Consider the following 16165-nt stretch of genomic DNA (forward strand, 5'->3'; position numbering starts at 1 on the left):
GACCCCCGCTCGTGGGACAACACACGTGCAAGTACAGTACCGACCCAGACACGAAACAGAGGGTGCCAGTTAACCCCCGGCGCCACGTACGCTGCACCTTCTGCCATCGCCTCCTCTCCACGAATCGCTTTCCAGTCTCTTCCACCTCATCCCAGCTCAGCTACCTGCACTCTGGCTCAGGGCTGGCGACCCTCGGGGCAGCAGCAGGAGCTGCTCTGACCCTGGTTGTGGGGTTGTTCCTGGGGCCGAGCGCTCGGGCCCAGGGCTGGTGAGCTGGGCCACGGCAGGGCCCACGGGTGATGAGGTCTCCAGGTCTCCCCCAGGCCCGTCCACGCCGGGAGACAACCTGCACCTGCAATTGCAAACCTGGTCCCGGCCTTGGCCCTGGTCCCCCCCTCGCCCCGGCTGCCCCACCCCATCTCTCCCCCATTTCTCCTCAGGCCACTCAGCCTCTGCCCCCTCCGGCCCCGCCCCAGGTCGGCAGTGACTGACAGGCCAACACCGGCTCCGCTGATTGGCTCAGCCGTGGCCAATGGCGCAGCTGTTGCCGGGCGGGCAGGGGCAGCCCGGGCCTCTCCTCACAGAGCTGCCCTGCGCCAGCTGCCCCCCGCCAGGGCAGCTGCTCCTCAGCCAGCCGGGACACTGGGCCTGCGGAGAGACGGCCTGCAAGAGGGGCCATTCCACCTGGAGCTGTTCTCTCAGCAGCGCAAGGTGTGTGCGCAGGTCTGCCCTCCCTCGGTCTGCTCGTGGGGTCTGGGCCCCCTCAGGGAGGGGACATGAGAGGACAGGAGGGGATCTGCTCTGGATTCGCTCTGGATCGGCAAGTCTTTCCCAAAAGGCGGTTCTGTCTGGGCTCCAGCCACAGCCCCGGGCGGGAGGAGCTGCGTGACGGGAGCCGCTGGCCTCGGCCAGGCCGGCACCCGGCAGGAGACAGGGCTCTGGCCCCGGTCGCACCGCCCGTGCTGAGCCCAGCACCCAGGGCCTTCCTCAGGCCTCACCTTCCCCCGGGGCTGAGGAGGAGAGACACCCTGTCCTGGCGTGGCCCAGGGCATCCTCCTGCGGCCAGAAGGAAGGACAGAGCCCCGTCCCTCTCCCCACAGGGGCTGACCACTGTCCTTCCCTTCTGTGCCTGGGGCTCCCCAGTGCTGGCAAGGCCCTGCGGGGCTTCAGGGCCGAGCAAATGCTGGGGCACCGAGGGCTCCCGGGGCAGCTTTGGGCATCTCCGAAGCCGAGGCGTGGCTGCCCCTTTGCTTCTGCAGATGCAGTTACCTTCTACCCGCTTCGTGGTCAAAACTGTTTCTTCGTCACGGCACGTGGACTGGACAGATGCCACCTCCCTGTTAGTCTGGGAGGACCTCAGGGCAACGAGGCGGTCGCAGCATGCACACAGGTAGGAGGGCAGCGGCAAGGAGCCCTGTCAAGGTTTTCCTGCTCTTTCAGATCTGAGCTCAGACGTTGGTGTGCATCCCAGCACCAAAGTCTGCTTTTTTTCCTCCAAGCTGCACAGCTTTTTGCCGGCAAGAGCGAGTTGGGCTGAGCTGGTCTTTGGGATAACTTGGCTCCTTCCATTTGCAATTGCACGCGTACGCTTTTCCTTTTTTCCACCAGTGTCTTCCTTTCACTCCCCTTCCCCCCAGGTTGCATTCTTTTTCAAAGGTAATTGTGATTTGAGTTTCCAGACAGATCATGGAGCAGGTAGGCACAGGATGTACGTATAGGCTGGTCTAGACCTTCAGAGCTGCTTTACCTTTAAAGGCTAGATAGATATGGGCTATGGGTAGAGTTTCTGTTTGCTAATTATTACTCCTTTTGGGGCCCTGTGACAATAAGTTTGTCTGCCTGCAGATCTGCTGCAGTTAAAACTACCACTGAAAGAGTTTTGATGATGGCTGCTGTTCCATGTGTTTTCATTTTGGGTACCCATTTCATAGAGCTAAAATTATTCCTTTGCAGGTAGGTGACAGGGATCTTCTTGCGCTGGTCTTTTTTTTCTGGGGCGCATCCTGATATCCTTTGTCATCCAGAGCTTTCCCCTTTGTTGCCAAGAAGAGTGATGGTCGTGATGTGGACCAAATCCTTTGAGTAACAATTTCTTCAAGTCTGATTATGAAGGTGCAAAGCCTCATTTTGAGAGTCCAAAGCCTTCTTTATAGGGTCCAAAGGCACATTTTCAGGCCCAAAGGCTTCTTTTCAGGCCCAAACCCTCATTTTTGAGCTTCCCAAGCCTGCTTTTTGGGGACCAAATCCTCCTTTTCATGGACCACAGGCTCATTTTTAGTACTCGGTCTGCAATTTTGAGGGCCCGAAGCCTCCTTTTGAGCATCCGAAGACCCCTTTTTAGGGTGCAAAGCCTTAGTTTTTGGTACCAAAGCATCCAACTGAGGGCCCAAAACCTAATTTCAGGGTTCAAAGCCTCATTTTCATTTCTAAAGCACTATTTTTAGGGCCCAAAGCCCCATTCTTAAGGCCCTGACCCTCCTTCCGAGAGTCCAAACCCCCCTTTCACAGCTCTAAGCCTCAACTGTAGTGCCCAAAGCCCTATATTTGGCACCAAGGCTGAGGCCAATCGTATGAAGTTTAACAAGGCCAAGTGCCGGGTCCTGCACTTCGGTCACGGCAACCCCATGCAGCGCTACAGGCTTGGGGAAGAGTGGCTGGAAAGCTGCCCGGCAGAGAAAGACCTGGGGGTGCTGGTTGATAGCTGGCTGAATATGAGCCAGCAGTGTGCCCAGGTGGCCAAGAAGGCCAACGGCAGCCTGGCCTGTATCAGGAACAGTGTGGCCAGCAGGAGCAGGGAGGTGATTGTTCCCCTGTACTCGGCACTGGTGAGGCCGCACCTCGAGTCCTGTGTTCAGTTTTGGGCCCCTCACTACAGGAAAGACATTGAGCTGCTTGAGCGTGTCCAGAGGAGAGCAACCAAGTTGGTGAGGGGCCTGGAGCACAAGTCTTATGAGGAGCGGCTGAGGGATCTGGGGTTGTTCAGTCTAGAAAAGAGGAGGCTGAGGGGAGACCTTATCGCTCTCTACAACTACCTGAAAGGGGGTTGTAGTGAGGTGGGTGTTGGTCTCTTCTGTCAGGTGGCTGGAGATAGGACGAGAGGAAATGGCCTCAAGTTGAGGCAAGGGAGATTTAGGTTAGATATTAGGAAAAATTTTTTTACTGAGAGGGTTGTCAAACATTGGAATAGGCTGCCCAGGGAAGTGGTTGAGTCACCATCCCTGGAGGTATTCAAAAAGCAAGTGGACAGGGTACTCCAGGGCATGGTTTAGGGGGCATGGTTAATGGTTGGACGTGATGATCTTGAAGGTCTTTTCCAACCGAAATGATTCTATGATTCTATGATTTCTGGGGGCCATAGAGGAGCCAATAGGTTCCCCGCATTGTCAGAGTCCAAAGCATGTTTGTGGCATCTCTGCCATCCTTTGCAGGAACAAGGCCTGCTTTTGAGGGCTGAAATCCTCATTTGGAGGGTCCAAACCTGTCTTTCATTACCCATAGCCTTTTTTTAGGAGCCACAGTTTCATTTTTAGGATTTTGTGGTGTTTATGTCACTGCTGATAGGGCAGGCCCGGGAACCTGGCTTGTGCGGGTGCTCGCGATGTCATTTGTGCCCCAATTCCTCTGCCAGAGGGGGCAGAGGCTGAGCAGCCTGAGGAGAAACAGGTGAGAGATGGGCTGGGGGCAGCTAGGGCAAGGGAGGGAGCAGGGCCAGGGCCAGGACCAGGGGTGCTGCAGGCACAGGAGCAGCTCTCTCATTTTTAGAGCACAGCATCACTTTTAGGATCCAGCCAGTCATTTTAGGGTCCAAGCCACATCTTGAGGGTCCAAACCCTAATTTTTATGCTCCAAATCCTTCTTTTAGGGCCCAAAGCCTCATTTTTAGCATCCAAAACTTTGATTCTAGTGTTGAAAGCCTCCTTTTTAGGGTCCAAACCCTTGCTCTTTGGGCCCAGGGACTCATTTTGAGGGTCCAGGGACTCATTTTGAGGGTTTTAATCACTCTTTTAGGCTAGTATGCCTCATTTTGAGGTTTCAAACCTTCATTTTTAGGACTGAACGCCACTTTTTAGAGTTCACAACTTCATTTATAAAGCCCAAGTACACACTTTTACGTCCCCAAGCCTCATTTTGACTGTCCAAAGCCGCTTTTTCAGGGAACAAAGGCTCATTTTTAGGATCCAGTCTGCAACCAGGAGAGCCCAAGGCCTCATTTTGAGGGTCCAAATACTCAATTGGAGGGCCCAAAGCCTCATTTTAGAGGCCAAGCTGCTTGTTTAGGGTATAAAGCGTCACTTGTTTAATGTACAACCCCTCATTTGGAGCCTCCAAAGACCCATTTCTAGGGTGCAAAGCCTTCGTTTTTGGTACCGAAGCATCTCTTGAGGGCACAAAACCTAATGCAGGGTTCAAAGCCTCAATTTCATTTCCAAAGCCCCATTCTTTGGGCCCAAACCCTCCATTGGAGGGTCCAAAGTCTCCTTCTGAGGGTCCAAAGGCCTCTTTTACAGCTGAGGGCCTCCCCTGGAGTGACCCAAGCCCTATCTTTGGGACTGAAACCTCGTTTCTTGGGGCCCTATCGGGACCAATAGGTTCCCCTCCTTTACAGAGCCCAAAAGGTCATGTGTAGCGTCTCCCCCATCAGTTTTAGTGCCCAAAGCCTCATTTGGAGGGCCAAAATCCTCATTGTTCTGGTCCAAACCTTTTGGTCTTTCATTACCCATAGCCTTTTTTTAGGCCCCACAGTTTCACTTGGGGGGTTTAAACCCTCAGTTTTAGGGCAGAAAGCCTCTTCTCAGGGTCCAAAGCTCCATGCTCCAGGTGCAACATGCAGCAAGGTAGACCTTTCCTTGCTAGTCCAAGAGGTTATTAGCATTTAAGCTAAATGCATGCTTGAGAATGGTTTTGCCGTGTTTTCACATACTCACTTTGAGCAGGCTTACGGGCAACCCTTTGTATAGATTTCTGTGCTGAGTGGAAGGTTTGAGTCCAAACCTTTTGGTCAGAATGCCTTGAAATTGGGAGTGTGAGAGCTAGTCAGCATCTTCTCTTCTAACCTGCCCTTAGGTGAAGCTGTATTCTTCCCAGGTAAAGCCATTACACGTAAAATAGATGAATGCCTTTGATGTTTGCCTACATGTTGAAATTATTACACATTTGTGTTGAAGTGAAATGCCTGTTCTGGGGTGGGGGGAAATGGAAAAGTACCACGGCACGTGCTTCTTACACAAACTAGAATGTAATATGGTAGATAAAATGCTGACCTGCATTGTAAAAAAGGTAGTAACTTGACCCTAATGATCTCCAGGTTAAGGCTCTACATAAGAAGGGTCTCTGTGTTTGTGCTCCTGCAGGTTCTGATGATTCTGACTGAAACTAGCAGATGGTGTTAAGACAGGGAATGAGATCTGTAATCTCCCTGAGAGCTGATTGGTCGGCCGTCCTCTTACTTTGGACATTTGGCCAGCGAGTTTGGCAGAATGAATCCTAAGTTTGTATCTCTTGCAGTTTGGTTTTTTTGCCTGTGAAGAGATTTTTTTTTTTTTTTTTTTTCCTGAAGTGAAATGTTGGCTGCCTCTCTCTCTATTAGTACTACATGGATCTGGCTTGTGTTTTGTTAAGAGCTGCCATTCTCTTGTCAAACTAAATTCTTTACTCTTTCCTCCCATTGTGCATCAGGAGGCAAGATGTGCCTGCATGTTCTCAGGTTATCCTTCAATGTGTGGGTGTTTTTCTGTGTCTTCTCTGCCCTTCATATTGCACTGAAAAAGTCATTAAGAGCTGAGAATGCATTGCGGTAGAAAAAGTTGAGGCCCTCTTCCTGCAAAGTGCAGTGTACAAGATCAGTTCACTCCAGTGGGGTCCTGAGTAGGTTCCCTGAACTCTCTCAAAGCAAAACGAGGATTTTGAATGATTTTATTTCAATATTAAAAATGATTATTAATGCATATTCAAGTATTATACACCATATTTTAAACAGCTTGCGGTAAAATGGATGTTCTGGATTTGGGGATTTTTTGTAATGAATCTTCTTGACAATTGTTGTCAACACTATTTTCAGCACAAATCCAAAGCATAGCCCCGTACAAACTAACATGAAGAAATGTAACTACCCCAGCCAGAACAAGGACAGTAAGGCAGTTTAGATTTCATAGAATTGGCAAGAGTGCTTGAGCAGTTCAATGTTATGTTGAGGGACGGTAGTTATAATGTCATCAGAAAAAAGTGAAGACAAAGAAGATGAAGACAGCAAAGACGCTCAAAAGCGTTATAGCCTTTGGCAGCAGCAATGTGTCATTTACAGTTTATATGAACAGTTTTCCTTCAATGTATTGTTCCTTTCAAAGAGTTACAGGTGACGTTTTACTATTTTCCTATCGGAATTTAGGGATTTTTAAACATAAAGCTCTCCACTGAGATGTAAAAAAAGTGACCGATGTGTCCTGGAAAGAAGTGCAGTTACATAGACTGGCTAGTTTTAGTCTTGTAGTTTACAGTTCTACATAAAACACAGGTGTGTTTTTTCACTTGGGCTGTGCCATGGTAAGAAAACCCCACAGACAAAGACAAAAACCCACCCCTGGAACTTCCTCTGAAATTAGAGGTGGGTGAGACATATCATATTTTCTCCTTCTTCCGCTATCCTGCTTTCTCTTAAACTTGTTTGTATCACTATCATAAATTCCTTGCTTACTCTAGAGCCAGGAAAATGTAAGGTTTTTTTTTTTCTTTTTTTCAGGCCGGTCATCTCCTCTCAGGCAGACATAGCCATGAAGGTGTGCTCAGTCACAGAGGCAGAAGGACTAACAGGTGGGTGCGTGGTTAGTGATGGTTCTCCCTTTTGAACAGTACTGTCAGTCACATCAGGGAATAATGTGTTGGAGGGGATTCAGATTGGTGGTAATTACAGAATCATGATGTGATTATTACTGCAGTAGTCTGAGGGTATGAGAGGGACAAAGATTTGGGGAGGAGAGGGTAATTTTAATCAGCTGTGAGATTTTTTACAAGGCAGCTTTTGTGGGTCAGTGGTGATGATGCTGGAGGTGGTGGCTGAGATTCTGTAATGGATATTGTTTTGTTCTGGAACTGAATCCCAAATCACCCTCTGAGAGTCTTAGTCAGGCTACTGACTCTGGGAGCATACAGTTTGTTTTCTTAAAAGGCCAGGTAGTTGCAGGGAGAGCCTGTTTGGAAGTTTTAGTAGTTTGGGGACAGGGGCCAGTTGGGGGCTGGGGCCCTCGGGGGAGGGGGCTGTTTGTGCCCCGTGCCCTTGGGGTGGCGCTCACAGCTGGGAACGGGCTTTCCAAAATCCTGTTGGAAGGAGCCAGACATGGGACTTGTGGCCGAGGTGGGGGACAGGGAGCACGCCTGGACCAGCCGGCCTCAGGACCTGCAGCAAACTTGCCTTCAAATGGTCTCTCCCAGCAGGACAGTGCCCAGGATTCACTTTGGTTGTTGCTGTTCTCCTTCAGGAAGCGTGGTACGCACCAAGCACACCCAGAGCTGCGCCCGTGCCAGGAGAAGACTTGCAGTGCAGCCGGGGCTGATGGCGACAGTTGCCACCAGCTGTCCCACCAGCTCAGGAAGATGCAGGTAAGATGCCACAGAGGGGAGAGCAAGTGGTTGTCCCTTCTCTTGCAGGAACAGGATTTAACAGCAGAAGGGAGGCAGGCTGAAAGGGCTTTGGAGATCCAGAAGTGCCTCAGGCAGCTGGAGCAGTCATGTGACAGCAGAGGAAGAAGAGAAGGAGATGCAGGTGACCCATCTGGGACCATGTTTCCGAGGTAACATCTGCCCCACAAACACAGAGAAAGACAGAGGCATTGGGAAGTCATGGAATGGGTGGGAGAGGTGCCTGGGCGAGAGGAGAGCACGGGGAGATGGGAGGCAGTGCTGGAGATGGAGGGGAAAAATCCAGGGTGTTGGAAGTGAGGATGCTTCTGCTGTGCAGAGGCCTTCTGTAAAAGCTCCGAGTTCATCTGCTGGCTTTGGTTTTCCCAGGCTGTGCTTTGCTGAGCCTCAAATGGGGCTCCTGTTCTCATCCAGATTTTTGCTCTGAAACCATTCAAGTGCTGAGGGCTGGGATTTTTCAAGAGCATCATATTTCTCTTTGGGCTTGCTGGGGAGGGATTGCAGTCATGCAAGACCTGTTGGGGAGCTCAGTCTTGTCTTGGGATGCTCCCTGTGGGACAGGAGGACAATTGCTTTGAGCTGCCTCTATTTCTGGAAGGATTACCTACATTTGCCTTCCACCTGAAATCCTGCTTAGTGCAACTTGTTGGGGTTTTTTAAAAAAAATGGGGGGAGGTGTGTGTGAACAGCTGAGTGCTAGTATACAGTGAATTCCCTTCCCTGCTGAGATTAAATGGTTTTAGGATTAAAAATAGCCGTTTTGTGTTACAAAAATTGGTGCTGATGGACTCCTGGCTGACAAAATCTCTTCCCAGCTTGCTTAAACATTAAACAGCCTTCACAGTGGCGTTCAGATGATCTCGTGTGAATTCTTGCAATTAATCACGGTTGTCTAAAGCATACTACTTAAGCATACTACTAAAGTGTTTTGGTTGTTAAGAACTAGGATGAGAAGTTCATAGAGACATGTTCTGTGTTGGGTTTCAATGAGTTCAAGCTCTTGTTGTGTCCGGTTGAGAGTTTCTGATGTTATTTTTCCCTCTTTCAGAGGGAGGTGAACATGCCCGTCTCGCCCTCCAGCAGCGAGGATGCCATGTCCGGGTTCGAGCCCATGCCACCCTCAAAGCTTGCGTCCTCGAGTTGAGCGTGGAGGGGCATCAGCCCGCGAAGGTTTGGTGTGTTGTAGCAGTCGGTGCTGTGAGGTCTGGTGGGTGGCAGTGGGTGGAAGCAGCTGTTGGGGGCTCCGTCATTTGCATAGCCCAGCCCCCCCCGCATGCTTCGGAATGTTGGGGTCCCTGTGGCAGTTTTTGAATGGTCCCTCCCAGTTGGGTCAACGGACCCAGCGCAGCCAGTAGATCCCGTCGGAGCTCCTCTGTGTGGCGTAAATCCCTCGGCATTTGGGCTTGAGAAGAGGTAAAGCTGGAATCTGCAGCTCTCCTTAGATGACGTTCAGGAGCTGTGGGCTGTGGGTGGGGACTGGCTCTCTGTCTCTGGTCCAGTGACTGGTGTCATTGCTCATAGGAAGAGCTTTCACAGGCGAATCTGCCATTTCCCTTCTTCTGGGGGTTACGGGAGCTGTTTTGGAGGTGAGGGAGATGTAAGTTCCCGGTCTTGAGCCAACCTGGATGGAGCAGAGGTGGACTGTGATTTGTCTGACCTCAACTGTGTATCTGTAATGCAGTTGTAATCGTCTCTGCCTGCACAACTGGCGTGAGGTCCTGTTTTATTTTGAAGGAGATATAGTGAATAAAATCAGTGAATCTAATGGGTGGTCTTTCTGAGCAAATATATAAGTATTTATTTCGGATAAGATGAACAGTCCCTTGAACTCACTGGTTATACTGACTTAACTCTGTGTTGCCTAAAAACGGGACCAAGTTTGGCTCGGCCATGGGCGTCTACCTTAGAGACATCCACGTTTAGTCAGATGAATCACACCCCAGTCTCCTGTGTTCCTCATCAGGTCTCTGGCAACTCTGCTGTTAGCCCTTATTGAAGCCAAGTCCAGTCTCTCATTGATTGATTGATTGATTTTAACAGAAAGGAAAGTCAGTCTTAGACATTTGGTTGCAGAAGAAAGTTTGTGTTTGAAGATCGTGCTTGGATCTTCGAGTAGGTCTAATTAGATGCCTTTTCCTCTTTGCTTCATCCCTGATAAGCTTAGGCACTCTCTGTTTGTCCTGTTTCTGAGGACCACTGCCCAAGGCGCCTAGCATTGCACAGGGAGATGCTGCATCTCATTTTGCACTGTGAGTTTTGTTAGTCATCAGGAATGAAGTACTTTTAGGAGATAAGCTAACTACATTGCACTCAAGTGAAAAAAGTGCTCTGTAACTCCCGAGAAATAATACTGGATTGTAATCAAAATACTTATATTTTGAGCAAAAGATGCTTAAAAAGTTAGGTAAAAATTATGAGCACGGTGCAATTTTTTTAGTTTGGATTTTTACATATTTTCGATTTAAAGTTTGAATGTAAACAAATCTGGTTGAATTGATGTGGAGAAGATGTTCAAATTGCCAAGTATTTCTTTCAAACAAGACTAAGCAAAGTAGCAGCTAGAGAGAGTGTTTTGGCTTTAAAGTGTTTTGTATTTGTGAACCCAAATCTCCAAGTTGCTGGGCTGCTGGACAGGGTGAGACCTGTGCCAGCCAATTCATCTTTTAGCTCCAAATGCCTTTTGATAGAGAAGCAGGTCTCCTGGGGATTGTGGGGACGTGCTCCTGCATGTGGGAAAGATGGCTGAGTTCCTGGCGTAAGAAGGGCACTGGGGTTTAGAGGCCAGAGTTGAGGCAGGTATGGCAGATGGCAACAGCTGTGATCTTCAGTGTGAAAAATTTATTCTTGTATATTCAAGCAGGTTTTTTTCTCTCCTGTGCTAATCCAGTGTGGAGTATGAGCCAATAAAGAGAAACCGACGCTGTACACGCTGGAAACACTTAAGTATTTGTTTTAAAATATGTGTGAGGTCAAGCTAGCACATGCTTTGCAATTTGTGTATTTACTGCAGCAAATTTTCTGCTCTTCCTGGCTGTCTTCCGTGGTTTTCAGCCTGCTTCACCTCCGCAGAAAGAGATACCGTGCGTATGCAAGAGGCCGTTATGCGTCTTCCCTTAGGAGATGTTCTTTTGTGCTCTGCTCTTGAATTACGATCTGAATTATTTATGCCAACGTTTCCAATAGCTTTTGGATTCCCTGGTTAAAGTATTCTGCACCTACCCCAGCTACATGTTACAATGCACAACTCCCACCAGCCATCAGTTTTTATTTCATGTCATTTTTCATGAAGTAACACACATTGCAGCCAGAATCCTGTGTTGCTGTTGCATGGTTTTCTTTACAGTAGTTTTCCAGCTGTATTCCTCCTCCCCATGATAAAGAGTGTTGCCAAGTATTTCTTGTTATCTTAGAACACACATGGTAAGGATGGTTGCTGGATGTCTCATCCTTTTTAAGGCTGTGAAGACATGCTCTGACAAAGCCTTTTCCCAGTCCCAGGTATTCAGGGATGCAAGCTGTGCCTATCCCCATCAGCTCTGTGAAGGATTTAAGAGAGATTGTGGGCCTGAAGGTTGAACGATGCTTCTGTGTCAGAAGCTGAATTTCAGCAAGCAAAAGCAACTTCCCCGACTCTTGAAGTTGTGTGTCCTTTTAATGCTGCAAAATGTCAATAATGATCCTTGCGTACATCTTTCTCAATGAAATGTACAGTGGATGTCTTCTCCTTCAGCTAGCCTGGAGCTTAAAAACCAGCTTAAAAATACTGGACAGGGTAATTTTTGGTGGACATGGCCTGAGCCTGCTTGGAAGAAAATTGGTCTGGTTACACAAGTCTTTATGTAAGGCCCAAAGAGAGCCTAAGGTTTTGAGTGCCCTAGAATGCTCTTTCCAAGTAGGTTAACAGGCACATAGACACCCTGTAATGGCGTCAGGACTCCCCAGGACATCTTCAGGGCAGCTATATTTTATGTAAGCCACTGTTTTCATGCAACCTCAGCTAGCGTTGTGCTGCTCTTTGCAGGATCGGGTGAGCGGTGTTGTCTTTGGCTGTGTGGGCTTAAATGTGTTTCTAACGCGCGTGTCAAATAATTGCCTGTTAAACAGACTGCCAGTGTGGCTGAAGCCAGTGCTTCCGAAGAAGGTGAAATAAGAGCTTTGAAGATAGGGTCCTGCTGTGAATACAATCCAGTCAAGTAAGTGTTGATTATGTCCAGTCTGATCTTTGCAGATTGTGGAAAAATTGCAGAGATGTTTGTTTTAACAAGAGAGACACATGCCTACCTTTTTGTTTTTTTCCCCCAAACCTTTTAGTTACCTGAAGAAACCCTTGGGTCCACCTCTGCCATCATCTGCTTGCTTTCGTTGCGGAAAACGTGGCCACTACATAAAGAACCACCCAACAAATGGGGTACGATTGTGGGGGACTTGTGGTGTTACTTAGTTTTTAACTGTTTTACCTTGGCAGTTACGTAACAAATACATGAATACTCATATTAAGACTTGTTTCTGTTGGGGTGAAATGCAGAGGTTATATGGCACTGTTGCAAAGCCCTTCAAAATTCCAGGGGAAGCTGGAATTACAAATGTGCAATTTTCTTTTTTCTAGGTCGTAGACATTCAATATATCCATAGGTGTTTCTCGGTGAACTCTCATGCATGTTTTTATATCTTTCAGTATTAGTGGAAATGTTTCTGTTTTGCACTCTTTTTAATGACAGTTCACAGTTTTTATAGTTTTGTACAAAAGCAAGACATTTCTCTTTGCCCCATCTCTTGAATATTTGCGTGTTTTAATTACACGAAGTCCCTGGTTGAGGATTGATGCCACTTAACCTTAGTCACTGAAGGTATATGCGTGAGGTCCGAGTTCAACCTTCATGTGTATAGACAGTGAATGCAGGTATCTGCAGTGAGTGATTCAGAGCACCGAATTAGTGTCTCTGAACTGCGCTGTGGAGGAGGAGCAGCGGGTTTGTGTCTCTTCTCTGAGTGGATGGTGAGCTAAGGGATATGGTGAGCTTAAGGAACCTGAAGTTAAGCCAAAGGATGTCGCTTGAGTTGAAAAACCCTGCTCAAGCCTTTGGAACATCGTGGCTCTATTTGTTTAGGAAAAGAAGTATTTCAGTTGAGCATCCCTTACGCTAGGTAAAAGGAGAGGGTTAAAGGCTTTTGCTGCTTAAAATAATCACTGGAAAGTCATTTTAAGTGTGGGTCTTGAGGTACATCTGCATTTCTTTTCTGAAGAGGACACAAATTTTGAGTCTGTTGCCAGAATGAAAAAGAGCACAGGAATTTCAAGGAGTTTCGTGCTAGAGGTACCTGATACAAAGGGTGCTATGCTGACAAACACTGGAAACTCTGCAACACCAACTATGAAAGCACAAGTATGGAATTAAGTGGACTGACCAAAAAGCGAAGGAGAGAAACCACGCCTAAATATCTGAGTGGCAATGCAACTGAGTTGGCTGTTGACGCGGACGTCACGGACACTGCACACAATCAATATGATCAAGCAGATGCCACTTTATTGCCAAGATAGCTCGGTTTATATGTTCATTCTAGTTACTGTTCATGCATAAGCAAATTAGAGATTGGTTAGCGTGAGCTGTCCACGTGCCTAGTTACACCTAATGATTGGTTATATCAACACTGTACACGTGCATAAACATAAGGCATAATTGGTTATATTAACTAAAACATGCGAAACTTGTCTCAGTCTAATTGGTCAAGATAAGCTGCGGAATTGAAGTTCTTTGTGCCAAGTTCCCTTTATCGTGGAATGCGCACCTGTGTTCTTCTAATTGGTATCTTTCTTTTTTTGTCGTCTTGTTTATTCTGTTCAAGGCCTTCCAAAGGTGTCTGGAATGCTCTTACTACCGTTAGCTAAATATGTGTCCACAAGCAAAGCGTCCTTGAAGCCTGCTGCCTACAAAACATCCTTGGCTCACAAATTGATCAATTCTATCAAGTCTGGATTGTTCACTATGTGCCCATTACTTTCCAAGTATCCCACAAATCCCTCTTTTTGTTTTTGAACAATCCAGACTTTAGCCATTGCATTCTGTACCATCCTTCCTAAACAACTGAGTATACAAGGGATAATTAATAACAAGACTACCACTACTAACAAAACAATTCCCAACATTTTTAACAGATCTCTTATCCATCCCATAATTCCCCAGTGGGTAAACAGCCTGTCTAACCATCCCAAACCATCACTAACCTGCAGTTTTTGAACTTGGTCCTTCATTATTTGTATAGCTTTATGGATCGATTCAGAGTGATCAGATAAATTCATACAACACATTCCATCTAAATCTTCACAACCACGACCATGTGCTAGCAATAGAAAATCAATAGCAGCTCGATTCTGCAACATTGCATGCCGTCTTGCACCGCAAACTCATCCCAGCAATCGGTAGGTGCCAGATTTACATGGGCGTCCCCATGGAGGCAACAATGGCCTTGCCATACACCAGCCCGATGCTCTTCGGAAAATCCCGGTGTTTATACATCTGCAGAGGAACGGATTTCAGCACACGTGGCCAGCGGGTGCCAAAATCCGCCTCGGTTGCAACATGGGGAGCCTATGACGCATGGGCTCGCTGGCCAGGCGCGCTGCACGAGTCATAGCCGTCCTGTCTACTGGTTCATGGGTTTTGTGATGCGGTTGCAATGCACCGAGAATCTTGACCTGTTATGTTGGCCAAGGTGACCTACAAGATCTATGAACACAATTAATTAAACACAATAAAAACAACATTATACCTAATAAAATACACAAGAATAAAAGAAACCCCGATTTTTAACAAAGATACAAACCAACTCCTAAGTCCCCATCCTGCAGCTAAATGCTCTAAGCCGAAATGACAGCTTACTTAATTGCATTAAAGCTCTTGCAACTCCTTCTTGCCTCTGCAGTTCTGTTATCTTGTTTATTAATTGCTCCACTGTCCAAGTTCCTCATGTGCGTTGTTTTTCTGGTGGTTCAAACTCCGTTCATACTGTAGCTGTCACGTACTCCAGCCCACTCATGCTACCTGCGTCCTACTTATGCTAACTCTAAATAATCAGGCTCAAAGAAATGTCCCCCATTTTCCATGAAATCTCCCACAAGTTAGCCAGCATCTGTCATTACAGGGGAGGAAGCACTGTCATTGTATCTTAACCTTAAAATCTGTGATACTTTGTAATATTAAAAGAGGGTGGTCCTACTGTTTGTGTCCCTGGAATTTGGTTCAGGTTGTGGTATGCCAAGAATCTGTGTTTCTGCAAAACATTTCAGTAGCGTTTACGGTGGATTTGTTCTCTTTGCAAGCTCATTTTGCTTCTGTTTTATGTTTCAAAAGCTTCTTGCCAAGTTTAACAGATGGCTGTTGGACTGAGATTTCCTCCCCCTCTGACTTTGAGGAAACCCCATGTGTGAAACAGACTGAAGTTTTCCTGTTGCTATACACTGAGAAAATACTGCCATGTGCTGACAGGAGTGGCTGTTTTAAAATGCCCTTGGTAGCACTTCTGGTTTTCCGTCATGGGTGTCCTTCTGTAGAAGCTGTAACATAGACTTCTTGCTTTTATAAAATGTAATTGCTCGGAGACTAACGTTATCCTGAGCCTGCAATTTACTTTTATCCTCTGGCAAAGGAGAGGTGGGATTCATTTCACCTGCTTTCTAGCTGTGAAAAGATTCTTTTTCTAGTCTGAGCTTATTTCTTAGTTGATGCAATGAATGGGAGAGTTCTGCAGAAGGAAGGTTGTTCCTCCCTCCCTCTTCTAGCGTTGTGGCTATCGAAAAGTAGTTTCAACTAAGCGCCTATGCTTTAGGAGGCTAATGTGGAGTGAGAAGAATTCCATCTCTTCTCTTGCTTTGATAAAATCCAAAGCTTGGAAAAGTTTTCCTCTACCCATCTTTAACTCGTTTCTTTTTCCTTCCCCACCCCTCCTCCAGGGAAGCTTATGCTAGAGGAAGGATGGAGAAGCCTCCCTTTTTACCAGAGGAGCCGTCCTCTTCCTCCTCCTCCTCTTCCTCCACCTCAGATGGTCCTGTTCCAGGCGAGTTCTCGTGTCTCATCTGTAAGAATATAATGACTGATGCAGCTGTTACTCCCTGCTGTGGCAACAGTTATTGTGAGAAATGTAAGTGTTACTCCCATGTTTGTTAATTCTAAACCTCCCATCTGATTTTCTGAAAGCAGAAAGAGGAGAGAACGAAATTGCTTTGTTACCAGTTCTATTTTATACTTAAGTATACCCTGAACAGAAAAGGGCTCTTCTGGTGTGAAGGGAGAAAAAAGCCAGGAAGCTTTTTCCCCTTTTTATGTACCTAATTAAGTCTTCTTTACAAGCAGAAGGACGAGTATGAGGAGAGTGGCTAATTGTGCAGGTGATTACAGTATTAGATACTGAATGCGTTTAGTTTGTCCACAGCCCTTTGTCTCATACAAAATTATATAGCCAACTCTGGTGACTTACAGTGGTCTGCAACAAACGGATAGTTAGGCATTTAATCCCCATTCTTCTCCACGGGAGAGTT

At 47.2% G+C, this 16165-nt stretch overlaps 1 long non-coding RNA gene across 1 annotated transcript; it reads left to right on the forward strand.

Moving 5' to 3' along the window:
* Positions 1-584: 584 nt before the first annotated feature.
* Positions 585-2135, forward strand: LOC128134831 (uncharacterized). Its single transcript, XR_008232850.1, has 3 exons — positions 585-711; positions 1260-1390; positions 1954-2135. It is a non-coding gene; the product is annotated as an uncharacterized LOC128134831 (long non-coding RNA).
* Positions 2136-16165: the final 14030 nt, after the last annotated feature.

The sequence above is a fragment of the Harpia harpyja genome, chromosome 21, assembly GCF_026419915.1.
Source record: "Harpia harpyja isolate bHarHar1 chromosome 21, bHarHar1 primary haplotype, whole genome shotgun sequence".
NCBI lineage: Eukaryota > Metazoa > Chordata > Aves > Accipitriformes > Accipitridae > Harpia > Harpia harpyja.